The following is a 22528-nucleotide window of genomic DNA, read 5'->3' on the forward strand; positions in this document are numbered from 1 at the left end:
GTATTTCAAAATGTCCAATGTGGCAGTGTTTTGGTGCTGTGTGTGTATTTTGACCGCGGCGGTGTGTACCGCCAATGGAATACCGCGGTTGAAAGACCGCCGCGTGGATTCGTGGGTCAGAATGGCATGGGCGTGTTTGTGTTGGCGTGACGGTGGAGGTTTGGTCATCTCCAGTTTTCCGCGGCCCGCTGATGTGGCGGCCTTCCTTGGATGTCGGATTTTTGGCGGTTTCACAGTTGGTGGTCAGAATGACCGTGGCGGTCTACCGCGGCCGTGGCAGTAGTATGGCGGACTTCTGACCGGAGGTAAGGGCCTTTTACCGCCGAGGTCAGAATGACCCCCATTATGTGGGACTCTAAGACTGGGACACTGACATCAAGCAAAGGGGCTCAGACTGACATCAATAAACTGAAACAGGTGCACCAACAATGGTACAGGGCCATGGACAAGAGGGCATTACCACTGTACTGGCTCTCTGCCGTGCAACTGTCAACAGTGACATAGCGAAATTGACATGGGTACAGTGAGAAAGTAGACTGATGCTAGGGCACTATCAAAGGAACACTGACACAAGGGAAAGGGCAAATAGGCACTTTCCCTAGGAAAATGACACAGGCAAATCAACATTGACATTGGTCACTAGCAAAAGGGACACTAAAAATAAGCATAAATACTGACATGGAGCCAGTGACACTGGAGCACTCACTAATGTTGGCACACTGACACAGATGTGCTAGGGCACAAGGATATAGTCCTTTTAAGCCACCATATTTCTCTTCTTAAGCAGTGTAGTTGTCCATTTCCCCTCTATTACAAATTATTATGTCCTTCATCAGCCCCGTAAAGTGTGAATTAAAAAATAAGTCATCTCTTCGTAGTCAACTATATCTCTCTGTATGTCTTTTTACTTTTGCTGGACCCTATATTTTAGCTGGCTTTGAAACTCAGTGCTCTTTATCTTTACTAATCAGTAGTAAAGTGCCTGTGCTTTCTCTTTTAACAGGAGTTAATTGGTATACTTTGAATTGTCATATTTAACTTATTTATAATTCCCTAGTATATGGTACAATGTGTATCCAGGGCTTAGAAGTTGTCTCATTGGTGGACTGTAGCACAAATTCAGCTATCCACTATGGAAGCAGCACAATAATGGCTTCAGGCCTACCATTGTAGCCTAACTGTATCATAGTAAAAAACAAGACAAGAATAAAAATGTAATTCGACTTATCAAAGTAAACTCTGTTGAGAGGTGTAAACCTTCCTTTTAAATATTAATAATTCACCACTATGCAGGCTGTTTAGCCCAAATGACGGAGTGCATGGTATTTAAAAGTAGGAGACGTTGAAATGCATAGTCAAGATATCCTTACAGTAGCTAGAACACAGAAGCTGTTTTCAATGTGCCAGGTCAAGGTGTCCCATATAGAAAACCAGAGTACAAATTAAAATACTAATATTCTATATCGGGAATGGGATCAGCTAAAAAAATAATTAAACAACTATTTTTTGTTGATTACTAAAATCAGCTTTAATGGTGATGCTGAAATTTTATTAAATAGTACGGGTAAAGTATCTTTTAAAAAGTTACCTTTTTCCTGCCTGAAGGTTCCGGAAACTAATTTGCATCAGCTCTCCAGCTTCTCCTAGCAGTAATAAGCCCTATGTAGGTGTGATAAGTGTGAAATGCCTTCCAAGAGCAAACAACATACTGACTTCAAAGGACAGAGATACCTCCTCTAAAAATCCAAGGCTGGGGCTGTGGGCATCCTGTTTGAACCGTACAGTGTACTCCTTGAGGGCCAAATCCTGCTTGACAGGTCTGCTGGATTTACATATAACACCTGGAGAACACTTGAAAGGGCAGAGAACAGAATGGCAAGCCAATTTTTGTTGTTACACTGTCTGGATGATGAAAGGTACTGCTTTTGTTCTACCAGGAGTCTGTCTCAGTTTATTGTAGGTGCAGTGGCTGTCTCAAACCATATTTTAGTGTTAGATGTGGGAGGACACTAGAATTACCATAGTACACTCCGCGCACAAACACCCACAGCCCTTAGAGCCCACGTTTAGTGTGATTGAAGACTTTCACTAGCTTGAAAGTGCCCATAGTGGGTAGGATTGGCTCAGATAATGTTTTGCCCCTAATGTTAGGGCATGATTAGGAGCCATTTACACCCACTAGCCAGTACAATGCATAAATAGTTCATCTTCATGCATCCATTTTAGAACACTTTCTGGACCAGCGAAACATCAGAAAAGGACTAGAGCTGCTGCCTGTGACCGGAGAAGAGCCCTGCAAGACTGGCCCTGCTGCTTCTTGTACCCTGGACATAGGAGTAGCTTCCAAGTGCCATTGGGTTGACTTCTTTTTCAGGCTACAGGGACACAACCAGCTACAAGAGGCAGTTTCCTGGAATTACCAAGCTTACCAGTGGCAAGTGACAATCCATTTTTGAGAGCACTTTAGTCACACAAAATAGATCCCTTTTCCTATTAAGTCTAGACAATCTGGACTGATCAGAATCAGTGACAACGGACACTAAAGCCGAGAGAGAGGGCACTGAGCTCACATATATGTCTTATGGGTTGATCAACTCCTATTCTACTTTGAATTTTTTAAAGAGTAACATTGAAAAGCATAAATCCAAGATGAAATATGCAGAGTAACTTTCATGTATTGGCTTATATGACACTGTCGTATTTCCAGAAGCCTGGGCTATCACAAATCTACTATTCAATGGTTTTTGTTGTCATTTTATTTTCACCTCTGCCTTTATGTTCTGGCAGGGCTAAGGGTGGTCTAACTTGCGCCTTTGCCATGTGCAGCTAATTACTCCACATTTTATATTACTGATGACACATTCTTTGGCATCTTTGATATTATCACTGCTATATTTGCAACAAAATTAGTGATCAGAAAACTGTGCATGGCGAGGGCGGAAATTATAGTTACCTTAGGGCGTGAGTTATGGTTATTTGAAATAGCTATAACTGCTGAATTTCTAAGGTTTAGTGCGAGTAAATTCAGAACCTAACTATAACGTCCTGGCAACCATTGTTTTTTTACTGAATATATATCTATTTATATATAAACATATAAGATATATATATAAATATATAGTATATATACATACACACACACTCACATACAGTTAGAAATTGGGTCTCTAGCTGGCAGAGGTATACACCCTTGTCCAAGTAGGGACCACAATCCTAGGCAGGGTAAGTCACAACACAATCCAAATTATCCTGTGCTCACACTCTGGTAGCTTGAAACAGATCAGGTAGGTTTAACTTAGAAGGCAATGTGTAAAGTGGTTGTGCAATAACTCATAAAGTAACTCAGTGAAAACATCACAAAAGGTAATCCACACCAGTTTAGGAAAATAGATAATATTTGTCTGAATAAAATAAAACCAAAACTACAAAAATCCAATATGCACTAGTCAAGATATCACTTTTTAAATGTTTAAATGAGTCACAATCCTTAAGAACCAGTGGTTGTATTCTTGCAACACACAGTACATGGGATTCCTCAAAAATAATGACACACAGGGTCACAGAGAAGGAGATACATCAAAAAATAAGGTGCTGCATTGGATTCTCTGGTGCGGCACAAACAATGTGGCCTTTCTTTCCATGCTTCAAAGAGATGCATCAATTTACAGGATCATAGCCTTGGTTTCTCACTGCAATGTGGGGATATTTTGATGCACAGGGACAGTGCAGTGAAAATCCTTGACGCACTGGCAAGAAGGAGCAGGCGCTGCGTCGATCCGGTGGGCAATGCAGTGATTTTTCAGCCACGAGGCAGGCGCGTAGACTTCTGCAAGCTTTGCGTTGATTTTCTGATGCACAGGAATTTTCTTCTCTTTGGTGAAGTTTTGGCCCTGAGACTTCAGAACAAGAGGCAAACTCAATCCAAGACATTGTAGAGCACTTGTGGGGAAGGCAGAGTCCTTCCAGCAGAGTCAGGGGCCAGCAGGCAGCAGGAAACAAGCAGCGCAGCAGTCCTTGTCAGCAAAGCAGTCCAGATGAGTCCTTTGGGCAGCCAGACAGTCCATCTGAAAAGTGCTGGTGTAGATTCAGAAGTGTCTAATTTTGAAGGGTACCAGACCCCAGTATATATCCAAAAATGCCTTTGAAGGTGGGAAAACTTCAAAGAGTGGGTTTAAAGAGCACAAGGTCCCCTTTTAACCTAGCCCTGTCTCTCAAGATCCCTGTGGGGATTATCAGTCCTTTGTGTGGGGTCAGGCCAGTGGTCTTTGAAGTGTAAGTGAGAGCCCCTTTACCCTTCCTGCCCAGGGCAACCCATTCAGTGTGCAGATAAATGCAGACTGTCCTGTGTTTTTGGCTGTCTTGGTGGAATGCACAAGGGGAGCTGTCAACCCATAGAGCCCAGATGTGGATCGGAGACAGACTGTAAGGCACAGAAGGCAGTAAGTGTAGCAAAATGTCCACATTCTAAAAGTGGCATTTCTAAACTAGTAATATTAAATCTAACTTCACCAGTAAGCAGGATTTTGTATTACCATTCTGGCTATACTAAACATGAACGAGCTACTCGTTTCAGATCAGAATCTACCACTTAAAAGTATACAAGGACAGTTCTAATGCTGGCCTATGAGAGGACCAGCTCTCACAATAGTGAGAAATGAATTTGTGAGTTTTTCATTACCAGGACATGTAAAACACATAAGTACATGCCCTGCCTTTTACTTACGTAGCACCCTGCCCTATGGGTTACCTAGGGCCTACCTTAGGGGTGACTTATAAGTGGAAATGTTGCAGTTTAAGGCCTGGCAAGAAGTGTTTAATGCCAAGTTGAAGTGGCAGTGAAACTGCACACACAGGTCTTGCAATGGCAGACCTAAGACATGGTTCAGGGGCTACTTATGTGGCTGGCACAATGAGTGCTGGAGGCCCATTAGTAGCATTTAATTTACAGGCCCTGGACCCATGTAGTGCATTTTAATAGGGACTTACAAGTAAATTAAATACACCAATTGGGTATGAGCCAATGTTACCATGTTTTTAGGGAGCGAGCACATGCACTTTAGCACTAGTTAGCAATGGCAAAATCCTAAAGCCAACAAATGTTAGGTCAGAAAAAGAGGAAGAGAAAGGCAAAAAGTTTGGGTTGACCCTTCAGAGAGGGCCATTTTCCAATACGTATGCATATCTGTATGTGTGTGTGTGTGTGTGTGTGTGTGTGTGTATATATATATATATGTATATATATATATATATATATATTTAAAGATATGTTACCTCATCAATCCCCAACCCCTAGACTCAATGACCCCTAAACCCTAAAAACACCCTTGCCACCCAAATACCCTTACCCGTACAAACCCTAAAAATACCTTTACCACTCAATAACCCTACCCACCCTAAAACCCTAAAAACACCCATGCCACCCAAATTCCATTCCACATCTTAAACCCAAAAATTAACCTTACCACCCAAAAACCCTAAAACCTCCCTACTTACCTGTAAAATACTTACATTTTGGTTGTAAAGGCATGTGTGGTAAAGTTTTATGCATGGTACAAATTTGTATGGTAAAAACATGCGTGGTAAAGACATGTGCATGGTAATGGATTCATAATATAGGAATTGCATGGTAATGACCACAATGTTAATGCTGTTTCCCCATAGTTATACCTGGAGTGTGACTTAGATAACATTTTGATTACTACAACAGTAGCTCTGTCCCCATTTATTTTGGTGGGGCGTTCCTCTCTTTGATGGATTTATAAACCTATTTTTCTCTTGTCATGTTGTTGAGAAACTCTATAGTGATCACAATACCATCACTGCTGAGATTCTCCTTCCCTTTTCTAATCTATGTCGCCAACCAGAGGATAAACATGACTTGGCGTCAAAACCTGATGAGCTCAGGCTGGTTTGGAAATTAAAGACTTTACGTCATTGATTCATAGCTATTTCAGTCTTTTTTAATTGCTGTTTGTCTGTTAAGGCCAGTGAGGATCAGATAGTTGCCAGCTATGTTGGTATTTGGCAGGAATCAAATCATCTTTGTTAAAGCCTGTGGGTAATATAGTGAATCCTTGTACCAAGTGCTTTGATGCTTTCTGTTCATTAGCCAGAAGGCTCTTGTGGGAAGCCTTGAAACTTAAACCTAGGAACACTGGGCTGATTACTGCCTGGCGTCTCTCCTATAAGGCTGATCTCAAACACAGAAATAATCTAATCAGAAAATATGTATGTGATCAGCTGATGTCTGCTGGTGAAACTAGGGATACTAAGGCCTTCTGGAGCACTGTCAGAGCTCTAAGAGCTATTGCAGTAATGTAACAAGCTTAAGTATGTGTATAACATCACAACACTTTTTTTTCTATAATGCTCCTTCTCATGCATCTTTTTGCAAGGCTTTTGCTAAACCTTGCAAGCATAAGGTGCCAGTAGATTGTAGGTCAGACTGGATTTGTAAGGCATGCCATTGGAAAATACATGCTCCCCTAACCCTGAAGGAGGCTAGAGCTCAGCACGGTAAGACCTTGAAGTCAGGTAATATATTGCCCACGGGAATAAGGCAGCCTATGATAAGCCGCTTTGTCATGCATTGATTAATGCTCGCTCACTCCCTAAACACAAATTAGAAATTAGCGAGATGATTGACTCTTGGCATATTGACTATTTATTTATAACAGAAACCTCGGGTAAATTAGAATCCGACCCTGACTTTATTGAAGCAACTCCTCCAGGGTATACTTATTATAGATTAGATAGACTCCTGAGTCGGGGAGGAGGCCTGGAAATCATTTGCAGGACCACTCTCACATGCACTTGGACGGGCATCCCCTCTGAAACATGTGAAGTGATGGCTTTTAAGATTTCACAGAATAATCATATGTTTCCGAGGGTTTATTGATTTACCGGCCACCCGGACCCCTTACGAATTTTTATCAAACTTGGGTGAATTTGCTGGAACCCATGGTCATGTCATCTAAGGCAATCATATTAGGAGATTTTAATATCCACTTTGATGAGACCTTCAATCCAGTGGGTATGGAATTTCTTGATCTCATGGTAGCCCTGGATTGGACCCTCAAAGTATCTTCCGCCACCCACATAGCGGGTCACATATTAGATGGGGTCTTTGCTCGTACTGAAGTACAGTTGGAGCTAACTAATACCCAGTTAATTTGGACTGATCATCATCTCTTGAGTTTTAAAACTGTGATTAATCATCCCCTCCCTTTGTACACAATGGAGAGTAAAGTAATTAGACCTTGGAAACAGATCAAATTGGAAGAGCTGGCACCTGCCCTAGAAGAGGGATGGGATAGGGTCAATAAGCTGTCTCTGCCCCTGTTAAGACAGTTTTTATCAGGGTGTTGAAACTGCTATGACTCAACTGGCTCCCCCTAAGATCCTCAGGCCCTGTAGCCGGAATAAGTCGAGTCAACCTTGGTTCACCAGTGAACTCAAATCCCCCCATAGAAAATATCGGCAACCGGAGCGATGGTGGAAATTGAATCCTGTCCCAGAGGAAAGGGACATACTTAAGTCCACTTTTAAAATCTACAAAACGGCACGATTTAAGGCTAAATCTAACTTCTACACTGCTAAAGTTAATGAGGCATTGAATGCCCCTAGAGAGCTTTTTAAAGTGAATAAGGCATTATCTACTCCTTCTAGGCCACCTGATTTGGAAAACTCCCAGGAGTTTTGTGATAAGGTAGCTAGGCATTTTGAGAATAAAATTCTTTGAATTCATGCCAATTTCACTCCTTGTGAGGCTCTCAGGGTACAATCTTCTTGGTTTCCCCGACCCTAAAGCTAGCTGTAAACCTTTGTCTGATTTCCAAATCCCGACTCAGGACAGTATTAGAAAATTGATTCTCGATATTAAGTCTGGTTCCCCTCTGGATCCCTGCCCCCTTCCATCTTTCAAATGGACCCAGACCTCCTGGCTTGGGCACTAGTTCCGATTTTTCAGGAGGTCCTAATTTCCGGCCAATTGCTCTTCTCCCTTTTCTGGCAAAGATTATGGAGAAAATCATGAATAAGGAACTAGTAGATTTACTAGTGTAGGTGGGAGGCTTAGATTCCTCTCAGCATGGTTTCAGAAAGGCGCATGGCACGGAGACCGCTCTTATCTCATCCTCTGACTCCATTCGAAGATTGGCAGATGAAGGGCAAGGTTTATTTTTAGTTTTGCTGGACCTATCGGCGGCATTTGATACCATCTCTCCACAAATTTCACTGACCCGCCTTTATCAAGCAGGCATTAGAGAACGGGCTCTGAAACTCTTGGAAACTTTTTTGACTAACAGATGGACCACTGTGAGTTGTGGAAATTTCAACTCCACACCTTACTTATTACCCTGCGGGACTCCAGAAGGATCCTCACTAAGCCCCACCCTGTTTAATATGTATGTTGCCCCGCTGGCTAATTTGATTCGATCCTTTGGATTTATCCCCACCTCCTATGTGGATGACACACAGCTAATTATCCCAGTTAATAAGATCTGGGAGGAGGTGGTGGATCGTTTCAATAATTGGATGCAAGAAGTCAGTAATTGGATAAGGACTAACTGGCTCAAACTGAATGTTGCCAAAACTGAAATTCTTTGTTTTGGGTCGAGCACTGAACAATGGAATTTACGCTGGTGGCCGACAGATTGTGATTTTTGATAATCATTTATCTTTCAAATATCAGGTGAATCATACTGTAAAAACATGCTTCTGGCTGATTAAAATGCTAAGGAAAGTTTTTCCTTATCTCCAACATGAATGGAGAGTCTCTGACACTTTAGCTCTGGTTATGTCCAAAGTAGTTACTGCAGCGCTCTCTTTCTGAATTTAGACAAAGCTTTGTTGAATAAGCTACTCGGTTGCTAGAGCTGTTCTTAATCTTTCTCACTGGGTTTCAGTCAAAGGTAGCCTTAGACAGCTACACTGGCTCCCGGTGGCTCAGCGGATTATCTTTAAATCGTTCTGCCTGACCTATAAAGCAGCTCACGGCATTGGTCCTCAATTCCTGACCACTAGGCTCTGTTGGTATGAACCCAAGAGACATCTCAGGTCATCTAAGGCCTATAGAATTCAGGTTCCTCTTACCAACAAAGCCAATTGGGGTGATAAAGGCTTTCACCGTGGCTGCAGCAAAATGTTGGAACTCGCTTCCTCTGAATATCAGGAAAGAACCCAGTTATTTAAGTTTTAGGAAACTAATTAAAACATGGCTCTTTCCTCGTTAGCCTCTTTATGGGGATCCCCCTGTTTCTTTTTTTTTTCTCTTTCGGTGTTTCTACTGATGGTCCTGGCGTTTTCCTCACCTTCATGCTAGCGCCTCGATGCTCTTTGTGAGCCTGAATGCGCTTTATAAATCTAACATACATACATGCATACATACATACATACAACAGTCGATCATTCACTTCGTTAATATCTACCAATCAAGCCTTTGTCATTTTGTCGGGAGAGCTGATCTTCCACGTCATGAGTCAAGTTGATATCTCTCCATTGAGTTAGGGGAGGTCATCCTTGCTTTACAGGAGAGCCCCTCGGGCTAAGCACCAGGGTCTCATGGGGTGCCCATGGACTTATTTGAGCGTAACATTGATCTATGGGCTCCCATTCTCACTAATGTTTTTAACATTTCTAATAATCATTCCCAGCTACTAGTCCTCCTCAAGTATTGTACCGGTTTTGAAAAAGAGAAATCAGCAGCAACCTGCGTACTATTACCAGTCTCACTTATTGACTCTTCCATTAAAATCCTTGGTATAGTTATTTTCAATAGGATTAGAGAATGGACATAGGGTAATGACAGATTTGATCCGTGTCAATACAGGTTATGTTAAAGTCTAAGTACTTTGGAGCACTGGATGAACCTTCATTGATTCTTAGTAAATACACAGTAGCAAAGTATTGTCCCTTGATCTGGAAACTAGAGTGTGCTTTAGCCCAGACAGCTAGTACTCCTCTCCCTCTTAAAACCTGAATGCGGAGAGCAGCAGGCCTGTGTCGTGGTACCTATTTTGTTTATTGTTTATATAAACAACATGAACAACTGAGTTCTGCAACATGATTTGGAAGTGCCCATAATTAATGCCATTCTGATCCCAGCACTATTGTACACAGATGAGGCAGTCTTATTGGCACTCACTGTGAGGAGCTTGGAGAAGTTGGTGAGTACCTTTTCGTGTTTTATGACTGAGTTAGGTCCAGAGACTAATTATAATAAATCCCAAATCTTGGCAAGTGAGTTGTGAAGTTCCTCTTCAAGAGCCCTTATTACTAAGGCTAATACATTCTAGCAAGTCCAGCAATTTCCCTACATTGGAATGGTGTCTGGCGTCTTGGGGTAATAACTTGCCATTAGGGCTCAAAAATATGGACAGTATATGGGTACATTAATTAACATTTCTTCTGTGTCTGGAAGCAAGTCGCTTGCCCCCATTAGTAATCTGTTAGCGACAATGTGTGCCAGTAGCAATGTATCATGCTGGTCTTTGGGGTTATGGCAGCACACGCATCCTCCGATTGGAGGAGAAACATGGCCTTTGATGACTTTTGTGCTTTCCTCTCTCATGTCCTAGCTTTGTATTCACTAAGAGCTCAGTCATTCATTTCATGAAGGATCCATTAACTTTGTCCCACCTATTCTTTGGCTTTCTGTCTGGCTAAATCCTCAAGCTAAATGTAACCAAAGTATCATCAGGGATTGCCTAATGTGAGAAGGGCCTCATGATATCATGGATATCATATGTCAAAGTTACTCTTGTCAGCACGGGGTTATCTCATCTTTTTAATAATCCTTCAGCTATCTGTAAAAATGACAGGTTAAGAGTGAAACTGCTGTTTATGGATAAAAGATGCTAGGATAGGGAATTGGCCGAACTGAAGAAACACTCAGAGATTATGTTGTGTTACAAAAAAACAAGGTTTAGTGCCTTACTTGTTAAAGGTAGTAGGATACTGAGAATGGGCTCTTTTGGCATAATTTAGGTTAGGGGTCATATGCTCCCATATCAGTTTTCCTTTTGGCCAATATGACCATGTCAGTCTTTATATATGTCCCTAAAATGGTCACTCAGACCAAACACTACTGCACTAATACATCTTTTTCTGTTGATTTTGTAGAATTTATTCAGAATGATTGTTAACACCATTGTTGAAGCAACACCATATCACCCAATGCAGATGTGCCCTATTTTTTGCAGATGTTGAATGGGGAGGAATGTTCTTGGCTATTGCATCTTTTTTTAAAGCTATTATTAAATGTTGGGCTTGATGCTTATGCTTCATTAGAAGTCAGCCTCAAATTGAGTCTCAGTCCCAGTCAGCCACAACCATTGACTAACATTAGTGCTTTGTGGTTTTAGGCACTATTTCTACTTACAACTTTAAAAATTCATACATCTGGTTTCCCTTATTAAATTTATGACATTTTGGTGTCATTTTGTTTATTAAATTGTACTCTATTTTCAATTGAATTTCAGATTTTTATAGTTTTGAATTTTGACTTTACTACTGAGTTTGGACTCCATAACTTCTTTACACATTGGCCAAATTTAAGCCTGTCTGCTTTGTGCCATAGCTATCAGGTGGTTGATCTCAGTTTAATTTAGAGACTTTGAGGGTTCACCCTTATTGGAAATGGCCCACTTTGCGAGGTCACCCCCAACCATTTTCCCTTTTTCCCTCCAATTTCCGTGAAATTCATTTTTGTTGGCCTAAGGACTATAACCAGTGCTCCAGTGCTTGTGCTCTCTCCTTAAAACATGGTGTGATTGGTATATAGCTTATTTTCCATATTTAATGTATTTATAAGTCCCTAGTAAAGTGCACTACATGTGCAAAGGGCCTGTAAATTAAATGCTACTAGTGGGCCTGCAACAAGGATTGTGCTACCCACTTAAGTAGTACTTTAAACATGTTTCAATGATGCCATTGAAGCCTGAATGCAGGTGTACACTGCCAGGTCAATTTGGTATTTAAAACCCGTTGCCAAGCCTTAAATTCCCCTTTTATTACATAAAGGACACCCCTAAGGTAGACCCTAGGTAGCCCATGGGACAGGGCGCTGTGGAAATAAAATGCAGGACATATACTTTTGAGTTTTACATGTCCTGATAGTGAAAAACTCTAAAATGTGTTTTTTACCACTGTGAGGCCTACCCCTCTCATAGGAAGACATTAGTGGTTTCTTATTATATGTATTAAGATGTAATTCCTGATTGGGAAGAGGTACGTTTGTTATGTTTAGTTCCTATAAAATTGTAATGATAGATCCTCTTTAAAGACAATTTTGAAAATGCCACTTTTAGAAAGTGGTCATTTTCCGCCTCTTAGCCCTGTGTGCCTGCAGCCTGCATCCAATACAGATCTGGGATGAGTGACAGCTGGGCTTTGTGCATACTCTCTAGACAGCCATACACAAAGTGAGCTTAGGTGTGATTGATGGCCCAACCACATCCTGATGGGCCATCCTGGGGAGGATGGGAGGGAGGAGCTTGGCACAGCTTCACACTTGCACCTGAATAAGCTGTGTCCTGTCCCCACACAAAGGGCTGCTTAAGACCCTGTAGTGTGTTTGGAGCTAGGGCAGGAAGGGAGGAGCTCTGTGCACAACAAGCCCTGTTTTTACTTTTCCCCACTTCAAATGCACCACTGGGTATAAGAACGCCACTTCTGATCCTACCAACTCAGTACACTTTTGGACTTGTGGAAAAATAACTGTTGTGCTGCCACAAGTACTGCCACTTTGCTGGACTGCTGCTCTGGATGACCTGCTGCCCTCCTTGCCTGGTGAGAAGGACTGGCCCCACATCAATTGAACCCAGAACCAAAGTGACTCCAAGGGCTTGCTGGATTGCCTCCTGTTTTCTGTAGTCTCAGGGACCCAAAAGACTTCCAACTCATCACCTACAGCACCTAGAATCTATCAACGGTGAGCCTTGCCATGCCAAGTGGTGCCAGCCCATTCCTGCCCCCTTGTAAGTGGGTTTAAAGTGCTGCTCCAGTCATGATTCAACACATCGATGCCGTTCTGCCACTCCAAACCAGTCCCTCTCCATCAACTGTAATGCATCGCTGTTGCTACAAGGACTGGGAACATTGCATTGCCGACGGCATGGCTCATTGCCTCCATTTCCAATGCATCTCCCAACTTTGAGCAGCTCAGAGCCGATGCATCGCCTACATCCGAAGGATTGATAATGGCACATCACCCTCCCCTGCTCTTTCATCCCCCTCGAAGTCAGTGCAAACAAGGTTTTTTGCAGTGGGCCAAGCCTGGCTCCTCTAGCTGCCCCACACTCCATCATGGTCAGCCTAACTTTTCAGATTTGACCAGGTCTAGCTCGACCATATTGCCCCGGTGGGCGCTTTATGTTTTTATGCACTACATTCCAGTCTAAAATTTTATAGCTCAAGTTATTCTTATTGGATTTTCCTCATTTTGTTAATTAAATTAACCTCTATTTTTCTAACCAGGTGTGGTATTTTTGTGTGGTGTTTGAAGTGTTGCACAAATACTTTACACATTGCCTCTCAAGTTAAGACTGACTATTCTCTGGTAAGCTACCAGAGGGTGAGCACCAGTTAATTTAGTGTATGTTTGTGACTTACCTTGACTAGGGTTGTGGTTCTTTCTTGCACAGGGCCCATTCCTCCGCTAACCAGAAACCCTATTTCTAACTACCCTGAAATGGGTTGTGATTGTTCCTTGGTGGGTAGTCAGTGGGCCAAGCCTGGTCTCTGTAGCTGACCCACACTCCATTGTGGTCAACCTAACATTTCAGATTTGACCTGGTCTAGCTCGACCATATATCCCTGGTTGGCGCTTTATGCTTTTATGCACTACATTTTAGTTTATTCTTTAAAAATTTCAATCTCAAGGTCTTCTTTTTCGATTTCTGTCGTTTTGGTCTTGTTTTGTTCATTAAATTAAGTTGTATTTTGTTAACCAGGTGTGGTATTTTTGTGTTGTGTTTTCACTGTTTTACTGTTTGAAGTGTTGCACAAATACTTTACACATTGCCTCTTAAGGTAAGACTGACTGTTCTCTGGCAAGCTACCAGGGGGTGAGCACCAGTTAATTTAGTGTATGTTTGTGACTTACCTTGACTAGGATTGTGGTTCTTGCTTGCACAGGGTCCATACCTCTACCAGCCAGAAACCCAAATTCTAACCACCCTGAAAAGTGGTGTGATTGTTCCTTTGTGGGGAGTCAGCCATCCGAAATGATAAACCAGTTTCTTAAACTTATCGCTTCTCTGTTCCACTTGGTAAACGTGGGTATTTTAGCAGCTTTCTACTACTTCACTAGGCAGCAGTTAGCTATACATAGTGCCAAGCCCAGGAAGTCAGTAGTTCTTTAAGTCTTTTGAGATCTTGTTATTAAGACTAATATGCTGCATTTTGGTTTACGTAAGTTAGTTCCTCTGATAATGCCCACAAGCTTAGTTGTTGTTTCAGTGCGATGGCCTTGAAACCCAGAGTATGTCCAAAAGACATGCAAGGTATACACCTTGGACACTCTGCATTCACAAGCTCATACATCTTAGGAAACTTGCAAAGGATAACATCGGTTTGATGAAAAATATAGCACTGCAGTAACTTAAACCTGGCATTTCTGGATACCGTAGGTGACAAATACTGGAATTTCGACACAGGGACACCAGCAACCATATATTAGCACTGATACAAGGGCACAGTCCCTGGGACACAGCCACAGGAGCACCAACATTAACATGGGGCTATTGACTTGAAAACAGTGACGTTGGTGCTAGGAAAATAGCAGGAGGCAATGATACCAGGAGATTTAAGAACAGGCACTAGGATACTCACACAAAATACTGATGCTTTGACACAACACGAGGATAGTGATACTTAACATCAGCACTAATACAAGGGAACTGACTAGAGGGACACAATACTGGGCTGCAGACTTGTGGCTGTTGACATAGGTAATTGAAAAAGGGATACGGACACAAGGACACTGACCTGGAGACATTGGCATTTAGACATGAGTACTGATACTGACGAAGAAGCACTGATATAATGAGTACTGGGCACTGCAACAATACTGAGGGATACTGCCACAGTGACACTGTTTGGGAACACACACGGAGACAAGAGGACATTGACACAGAGACATTGGAATTGGGATGCTGGAATTGTACTTGGTCACTGACACTCAAGAACTGCCAATCACACTGCGTCACTGACATTAGGACATTGACACTGGGTTAATGGAAAAATATGGGCACTGGTCTTGACAGTGGAACTTTCAAAGTGTAATCACCACGGGAGCACTGACACATTTTCACTATTACTGACATGGGAAGCTGAGCCAGGAATCCCAACAAGTCTGAGCTACTGACCAGCACTGGGACCCTGATGCAGGATGCTACAACAGATGGATATTAGCACAGTGAAATAACATTTCCCCAAGCATGCCAGTATGGAGGCACTGACACTGGGTCGCTGGCAAAATAGTACCAAAACTGACCCAATGAATCTTTCAGGGGAAATGCACTTTGGGGTAGCAACACTCGAACATGAATAATGATGAAGATACACTAACACAGGGATACTGATACTGGGATGATAATACAAGAATGCTGAAATGGATATGGATGCAGGAACATAAGTTTGTTATTCTTGACACTGCAACCCTAGAAAATACATTGACAAGTCCATTACTGCCACTGGCACACAACTGCATATGCTGTGAGACACTGATGCTGGGACAGTTAAAGTTGCATGGACACTGGAATCAGAATGGTGATACTGTGGCAATGACAAAGACATTGAGATGATCATACTCACACTGTGACACTGACGAAGGGCATAAACTGGCAAAGGGACATTGGACATGGAACCACTGATTCTTTTACATAGACGTAATTTAGACAATGAATGGGGGTACTGACACATGGACATTGTTATTGACACTAACATTGGGAGACTCACTGCAGCACTGACACTGTGGCATAGGGATGCAGACAGAGTCACTGACAGGAGGCACTGAAAGATACACAAGGTCACTGACACTTGGGCATGAGGACATATGGACACTAATGCTTTGACACAAAGGCTAAGCCTGTGAGATAGACTGGAACAACATAGTTAATAGGACCATGGACCTAAGAAACAAACAAGTCTATGGTCCTAACCAAACAGTGTTTACAGCTCTCAGCAGCAAAAGGGCCCCACTTTGGCAATAAGGCAGTTTGTCAGCATCCAAACACAATGACTATGAAGCCCTGCCCAAAACAACTATAACCCTGCCTCTGCCAAAGTAAATTTCCATAATGCACTTTTTTCAGTTTCCAGCACTGGGAGAAGGCCATGTATTTGCTGCTGCCACAGTAAAAAATTTAAGGTTTCAGTCAAACTAGGCAAACTGCATTTGAAGGTAAGGAGAGGCTCTGCTTTTCCCTTGTTGTTTAAGCCTTCTTTATCAGTTAAATTGCACTGTCTCCCACAGGCCCATTCAAATTGGAAGTACTAGGGAGGCAGGCATAGAAGGAGAAAGAGACCATTACCAAGTGTAGTACTAGCCTCAAAATGTATCATTGCCTTACCTTGCCAGTAGTTTCGGGTTGTAGCAGTGCTTAGTTTGTAAAAAAAAAAAAAAAACAAGAAAGAAAAGTAAAAGCCCAAGGATCTGGAGTGAAGGTTGGCCAGATGACAGGGCTGTTCTAGTTCACTTTGACTAGTCTAAATGGGTACATTGCCACTCCATGAGCTGTGCTCGTCTTTCTACCTTGTGACTGTTCTATTGAGGTAACTCCGATAGGAGGCATAACCAGTCAGAGTGGTGATGACTAGCAGTGAGGCCACATCTTTGTAAGCACCATGGCCCAGATTTAAGAATGCCTAGCATTATTCCAACGTCACATTAGAATTTTTTTTTTCGTTAATGTGGTGTTGAAAGGCCAAAAATGCTGTGCCATATTCATAAAGTTGTGCAATGCTTGCATTGCGCATCTTTGTGACCTGTTGTGCACATTATGCCTGTGCCAGGCATAATATATACAAGGGAGGCGTTTCGGCACTAGGGGGAGCTGAAAAAATGGTGCAAAGAAATCGAAGAGATTTCTTTGCGTCATTTTTATCTGCATTTTTAACGCCTGCTAAGAGCAGGTATTAAAGGGAGGCTCCCATTGTTTTCACTGGGGCTCTGGGTGCTTCACAGTATTAATGTGAAAAAAAATTACGCTAATCCTGCAAAGCGCCGGACTAGCTTAAAAAATGATGCCTAGTACCCCTGAATACTGCCATGGTGAGCTGCATTTTAAATATGGCACACACATGGATTAGGGGCGCGATAAGGGGAGCAAGAAAATACTTTTCATGAATCTGCCCCCACGTCTTTGTACTCAGAACTGTTCCAATGTGTTTAAAATTGCCTTTAAAACCCCATTCAATTATTATCAAAGGGTGTTAGTGAAATGCGCCTAAATGGCAGCATTTGCCACGCATTTCAACAAAGATGCCTTTTTTGTGCACAACCCTGTGTATAACTGCATTTATGTTTTACCACTTTGTTTTTCTAGTCACAATCACAATTTGACACACATTTCTTAAAAAATTCTCAGTGAACCTTTCTCATTGTACTTTTAATAGTACCATCTCCTTATCACAAACAGCTGTCAAGTTAAATGTTTTTTTGTTCTTTAAAACCTTTGTAAAATATTGCGATTTTTAAAAAGATGTTTTGGGTGGAGCCACATAACCCCTGACCTCCCCCCAGATCCCTTTCTTGCTGTATCTATCATTTGGGTCCAAGCACCCAAAACATCTACTTCTGGCTACGGGCTTGTTTAGATTTATGTCTGAGCACAAACTGTGCTCAGGGTCTCGCCGGTGCACGATTGGTTTCCGAGCCGTCCTTTCCCCCTCCTTTGAAATGCCGCACAGACAGCTCTTGAGAGCCGGGGTGCCGAGCCGGCCGCCCTGATCAGGATGCATCTCTCTCTCTCTCACCTTGAATGGAAACACTTCATCTCATTGACCTACATTCCTCTCTCTCTGCACCGGGCTCACTCCAGGCTCCGCATGGAGAGGACGTTAGTGGCTCTCTATTCATCTGACGGCAGAGGAAATGGCGTGCCTGCATCCGATGAGCCCGGGAGGAGGGGGCGGAGAGGACGGAGGCGAGAGATATGTGAAGGGAGGGGTGAAAAGGGAGCGTCAGTGAGACAGGGAAGGTAGAGGGGTGAAGGGGGAGAGCGGGAAAACGAAAGGGGTGAAGAGGGCACAGGGGTGAAGGAAGGGAGCAGTTGGAAAAGGGGCGCGGGGGTGCGGGATATGGAGCGCAGTTGGGAAGCAAAACATTAGTAAGAGGAAGAGGAGGAAAAGCGAGAGAGAAACGGATCTGAAGTACAGAGGGTAGGAAAAAACCGTTGTAGGGGGTGCAACAGAAGGAAAGGGAGAAGGCGAGCTCAAGGAAATAATATGAAGAGAGATGCAAATTTGAGAAGGTGGGGCAGATTGACGGAGAATAGAAAGGAGGAGGAACAATGAGAGGCCGAGCAGAAGAGGCAACAGATGAATTGGCAAGAGAGTAGGGGAAGAGAAGTTAATGGATACAAGAAAGAGACAGTCACATGTAATAAAGGGGAAAAGGAACATAGAACACAAGATACACAGAGGGCTCATTGAGAATTAAAAGCAAATACATATATTGGTTCACGGGTAAAGGGTTAGTACACACAAAAAAGCTAAAATAGGTTTATTTCACTACTGTTCCTATTGTGAACAAACATGGTAGAGGCGGAGGATGGATGGTAGCGAAAGAAACATTTAAATACATTGGCTAGAAGCAGCAGTGTCCATAAACAAGGGCTTTACTTCTGCCTGGTCATATGTCAGAACATTTTATACTGAAATATTGCCATACATAAATATAGTGTCCTAAATATTTACGAACATATATCTTTTCTTTTATGAATTCCAATGGAGGGTTATATTCGAAAACAATATTTATCACACAAAATTTATGTCAGACAGTATTCTAGCTCATCCATTGTCTCCCACTCTGCTACCCTAGTTACAGCACCTGTCCCTCCCTATGAGGACTTTTACACTTTTACCTCCCTACAGACACCTTCTGTGCTTCTCCACGGACACCTTCTGCTTCAGCCGTCCACGGCACCTACTACCCCCTTCAATTGACTCCCTCTGTCTTCCCGCTGAGGACTTCTGTCTCCCCAGTGGGTATGGTCTGCTTCCCACCTCTACCAAACCTAATTTCTCTTCCTGCTGATAACTTCTGTCTTCTCCCTGCATTTGTTTATTTCCTTGCCTGTCCACAGTGGCACTTTCTGCATCTTTACATTTTTCTACTTTCGCAATGTGTAAAAAAAAATCCTATACTGTGGTGCAGGACATGCACATCCGTAAATCAAATAAATCCATTCCAAGAAGTGCTTGGCAGATCAGGCTGTCCATCCTCCTCTTGGTGCTCAGTCCTCAGAAAAGCAGCAGATTGAAACACTGAATGAAACAATCATTGGCAAAGCTAACAGGTTTTGTTGTTGGACTTGCATTTAAACCTGTTGGATTTGTTAATGGTTTTTAGCAATGCTGCACAGCATCCCGAATGCTGTGCAGCATGGCTAAATAGGTAAAAAAAAAAAGCATGTGATGCGGCTGGCCATGTCTTTATGTAGGTGTACATACCAGGCATTTGTGCAGCAACAAAATTAAATTACTGAGTTGTACCAGTAAATAAAAAAAGAAAGCACAAAAGTGTTTTTTATTTTTTTAAGATCGGTCATGTGGATGAACAGATGCTGCACAGATAGGGCAACAGGGAAGGCATGCTTGGGAGGAGAAAGGCAAGGGAGAAGAAACATAGAGGTAGGGAAGAGAAGCAGTGGGCTAGACAGAAGGAAGAAGCAGGTGAAGGAAGCAACTTGGAAGGTGGGAGTGGGGAGAAGAAGCAATGGGTGAAAGTGCGAGGGGGCAGGTAAGAAGCACACGGTTGAAAAATCTATGGGGGAAGTATACAAGGGTGAAGAAAACATGCAGGGTAGGGAGAAGCACATGGGCGAAAATGAGCTGCACAGAGTACGGGGGCCGAGAAGTACACAAGTAAGACAATTGAAAGATTCAGTAGCATTGAGTGCTCAAACCACAAAAAAAACGTATTGTTTGAAAAGCAAGCAGTAGAAGCATAGTCGTCAGCCAATCAAAAGAGACAGTTAAAAGGCTATGTGAAAGACAAACACAAAATTGAAAAGTTGGGACACAAACAAGAAGCATGCAAATGAGAGTGACATGAAAGCCAACCACTGGGTAGGCTCCAAACCACCTTTATGTTCTTGGTAATAACACAATACGTCTTTCAGAGCCAGACAGATGCTGCTTAGTAAGTTCAAACTAAAAAGGTCTCTGTGAGCTCAAGGGGTTGCAAGAGTCTCCCACATACCACCACCAGAAATCTGGATCTCAGAGCTCACCATCTGTTTAGCTTTGAGATCCTCACAGTGAAAGAGAAATGCACAATCCTTAACATAATAGGTGGTGGGAGCAGATACAGTAGACTTGTCAAACCAAAAGGCAAGTTTGTTTCTAACACTTAATTGAAAAGTCCAGGCATGGGAAGGCAGCATTTAGTGCTAAAGGTCTTTTTCCATTTATCATAAATTGATGGTTGGGGAGGTTAGTCCACATCCACTTTGTTCCAATAAATGCAATGACTAAACTTAAGTCAATTCTCCACTTCCTTTGTTCATTCCTCAATACAAATGAAAGGCCCAGCCAATGCATTTCATTTCTGCCATGGGACTTCATCAGGGCATCCGTTTTTTGAAGTAAATTATTGCTGGGATGTCATAAAAGGAAGTCTCCTCTCCTTCCTATATTGTCCATGTGACTGCTTCATGTTGGCTGGGCCATTGATTGATCCGTTCGGGTTGTAGTCGTGTCTAAAAACTGCAAAATCGCCATAGTCATTGCTCCCACTTTTTTTCTCGGCCCCCGCTTGATGAATCACCTAAAACTTTCCACACAACAGCTAAAGTAACTGGTACTCTAGTTTTGAACAATATGTGAAAATTCATCAAACAGCACTACAGTTATAAGCAAAGCAGTAAAGGCTTCATCTATGGGAATAGTTGGTCCTAACTACAATTACCTACTGAAAAAAACAAATTATACAACGATGTTACAGTTCGGAATTAGCATTTAAAAACCTTAAAAAGCCACTGAAAAGGCCAAAGGTTGCAGAGATGTTATAGTTAGGGTCAGAATTTATATGCACAAAACCATAGAAATTCAGTTATTTCTAGTAACTATAACTTGTGCCCTAAGGTAACTATTACTTGTGCCCCAAGTGTGCACAGTTTTCAGATCGATCAACTTAATGCAAATGTTGCAATGATATTATCAATGATGTCATAAAAGATACAATTACTGACGTAATATGTGTGGTAATCAGCAGTGCATAATGAGGGCTCAAGTTATAGTTACCTTAGGACAGAGATTATTTTCAGTCTAATCAAACACAGAAATGCCAGAAATAATACGCAAAATATTTCCCTGGATGTCTATCATTTGCAGAAGATTTGCATGCACTATGGCAAATGAGATTATTTTCAGTCTAATCAAACACAGAAATGCCAGAAACAATACGCAAAATATTTCCCTGGATGTTTATCATTTGCAGAAGATCTGCATGCACTATGGCAAATGTCTGTAATATGTGTGTTCATTTGAATTTAAACAGTATGAACTTAGCATAAAGGTGTCAAAGCACCACAGGGTCAAAGGCAAAGTCAACATATGTTGGAAGAGGCGCTCGTTTTTGGACTGTAAATCAGTTATAATGTGGTGTTCTTGAAAGAGGCCAATGTTCAGCTCTTACCAAATTGGAGCATGCTTGGGGCAGTCCTAATGTGTGTGAGAATATGATTCCAGGCCCTAGGTGCATAGATGGAGATGACCAGTTGTTTTTTGGGAGGGTTTTGTACTTAGTCCTTTCTAGGCTGATGCTGTCCTGGCTACAGGTGTGCCAAGAGCCACCAAAGATGTGGAACTTGTCTGCCAGGTAGACGGGTGTGCCAGATGAGATAGCTAATAGATGATGCACCTAGTTTTGAAGATGGTACTGGCCATAGGGACAGTCAGTGGAGTTCCATTATGGTGGGAAGGTGTGGCCATATTGCTGAAGGCCCTTAATGAGGTAGTCTGAAAAGTGTAGGATGACCTAAAAGGAGTGCAATGTGGCATCTGAAAGGCTTTGAAACAGGGCATTGCTGCTATCTATGAGGGCTTGAACCTCAGTCCTGAAGTCACTTTGTGGAAGGAATAAAGAAAAATGGTACAAAGTTGTCTTGGTGTCTTCCTTGAAGTTATATTGATGATTAGGATGAATGCGAAGGGCGTGCGTTGAGAAAAATTTAGAATATGAATCCAGGTTTATGGCAGTGATCCAAGTTTGCAAAATGTATTTGTTCTTGGCAAATAGCAGGAATTCTGTTTTGATGGGGTTAACCTTCGGGTAGGTGGTTGACATCCATTCCTGAAA

General features: G+C 42.3%; 1 long non-coding RNA gene across 1 annotated transcript in view; it reads right to left on the minus strand.

The window, feature by feature from the left end:
• Window positions 1–18308, minus strand: part of LOC138302139 (uncharacterized) — a 39028-nt gene extending 20720 nt beyond the window's left edge. Inside the window, exon 1 of the long non-coding RNA XR_011205302.1 lies at window positions 17980–18308. This is a non-coding gene — a long non-coding RNA (uncharacterized lncRNA). The remainder of the gene's footprint in view (window positions 1–17979) is intronic.
• Between the last annotated feature and the right edge of the window lie 4220 nt (window positions 18309–22528).

This window comes from Pleurodeles waltl, chromosome 6 (genome assembly GCF_031143425.1).
Source record: "Pleurodeles waltl isolate 20211129_DDA chromosome 6, aPleWal1.hap1.20221129, whole genome shotgun sequence".
NCBI lineage: Eukaryota > Metazoa > Chordata > Amphibia > Caudata > Salamandridae > Pleurodeles > Pleurodeles waltl.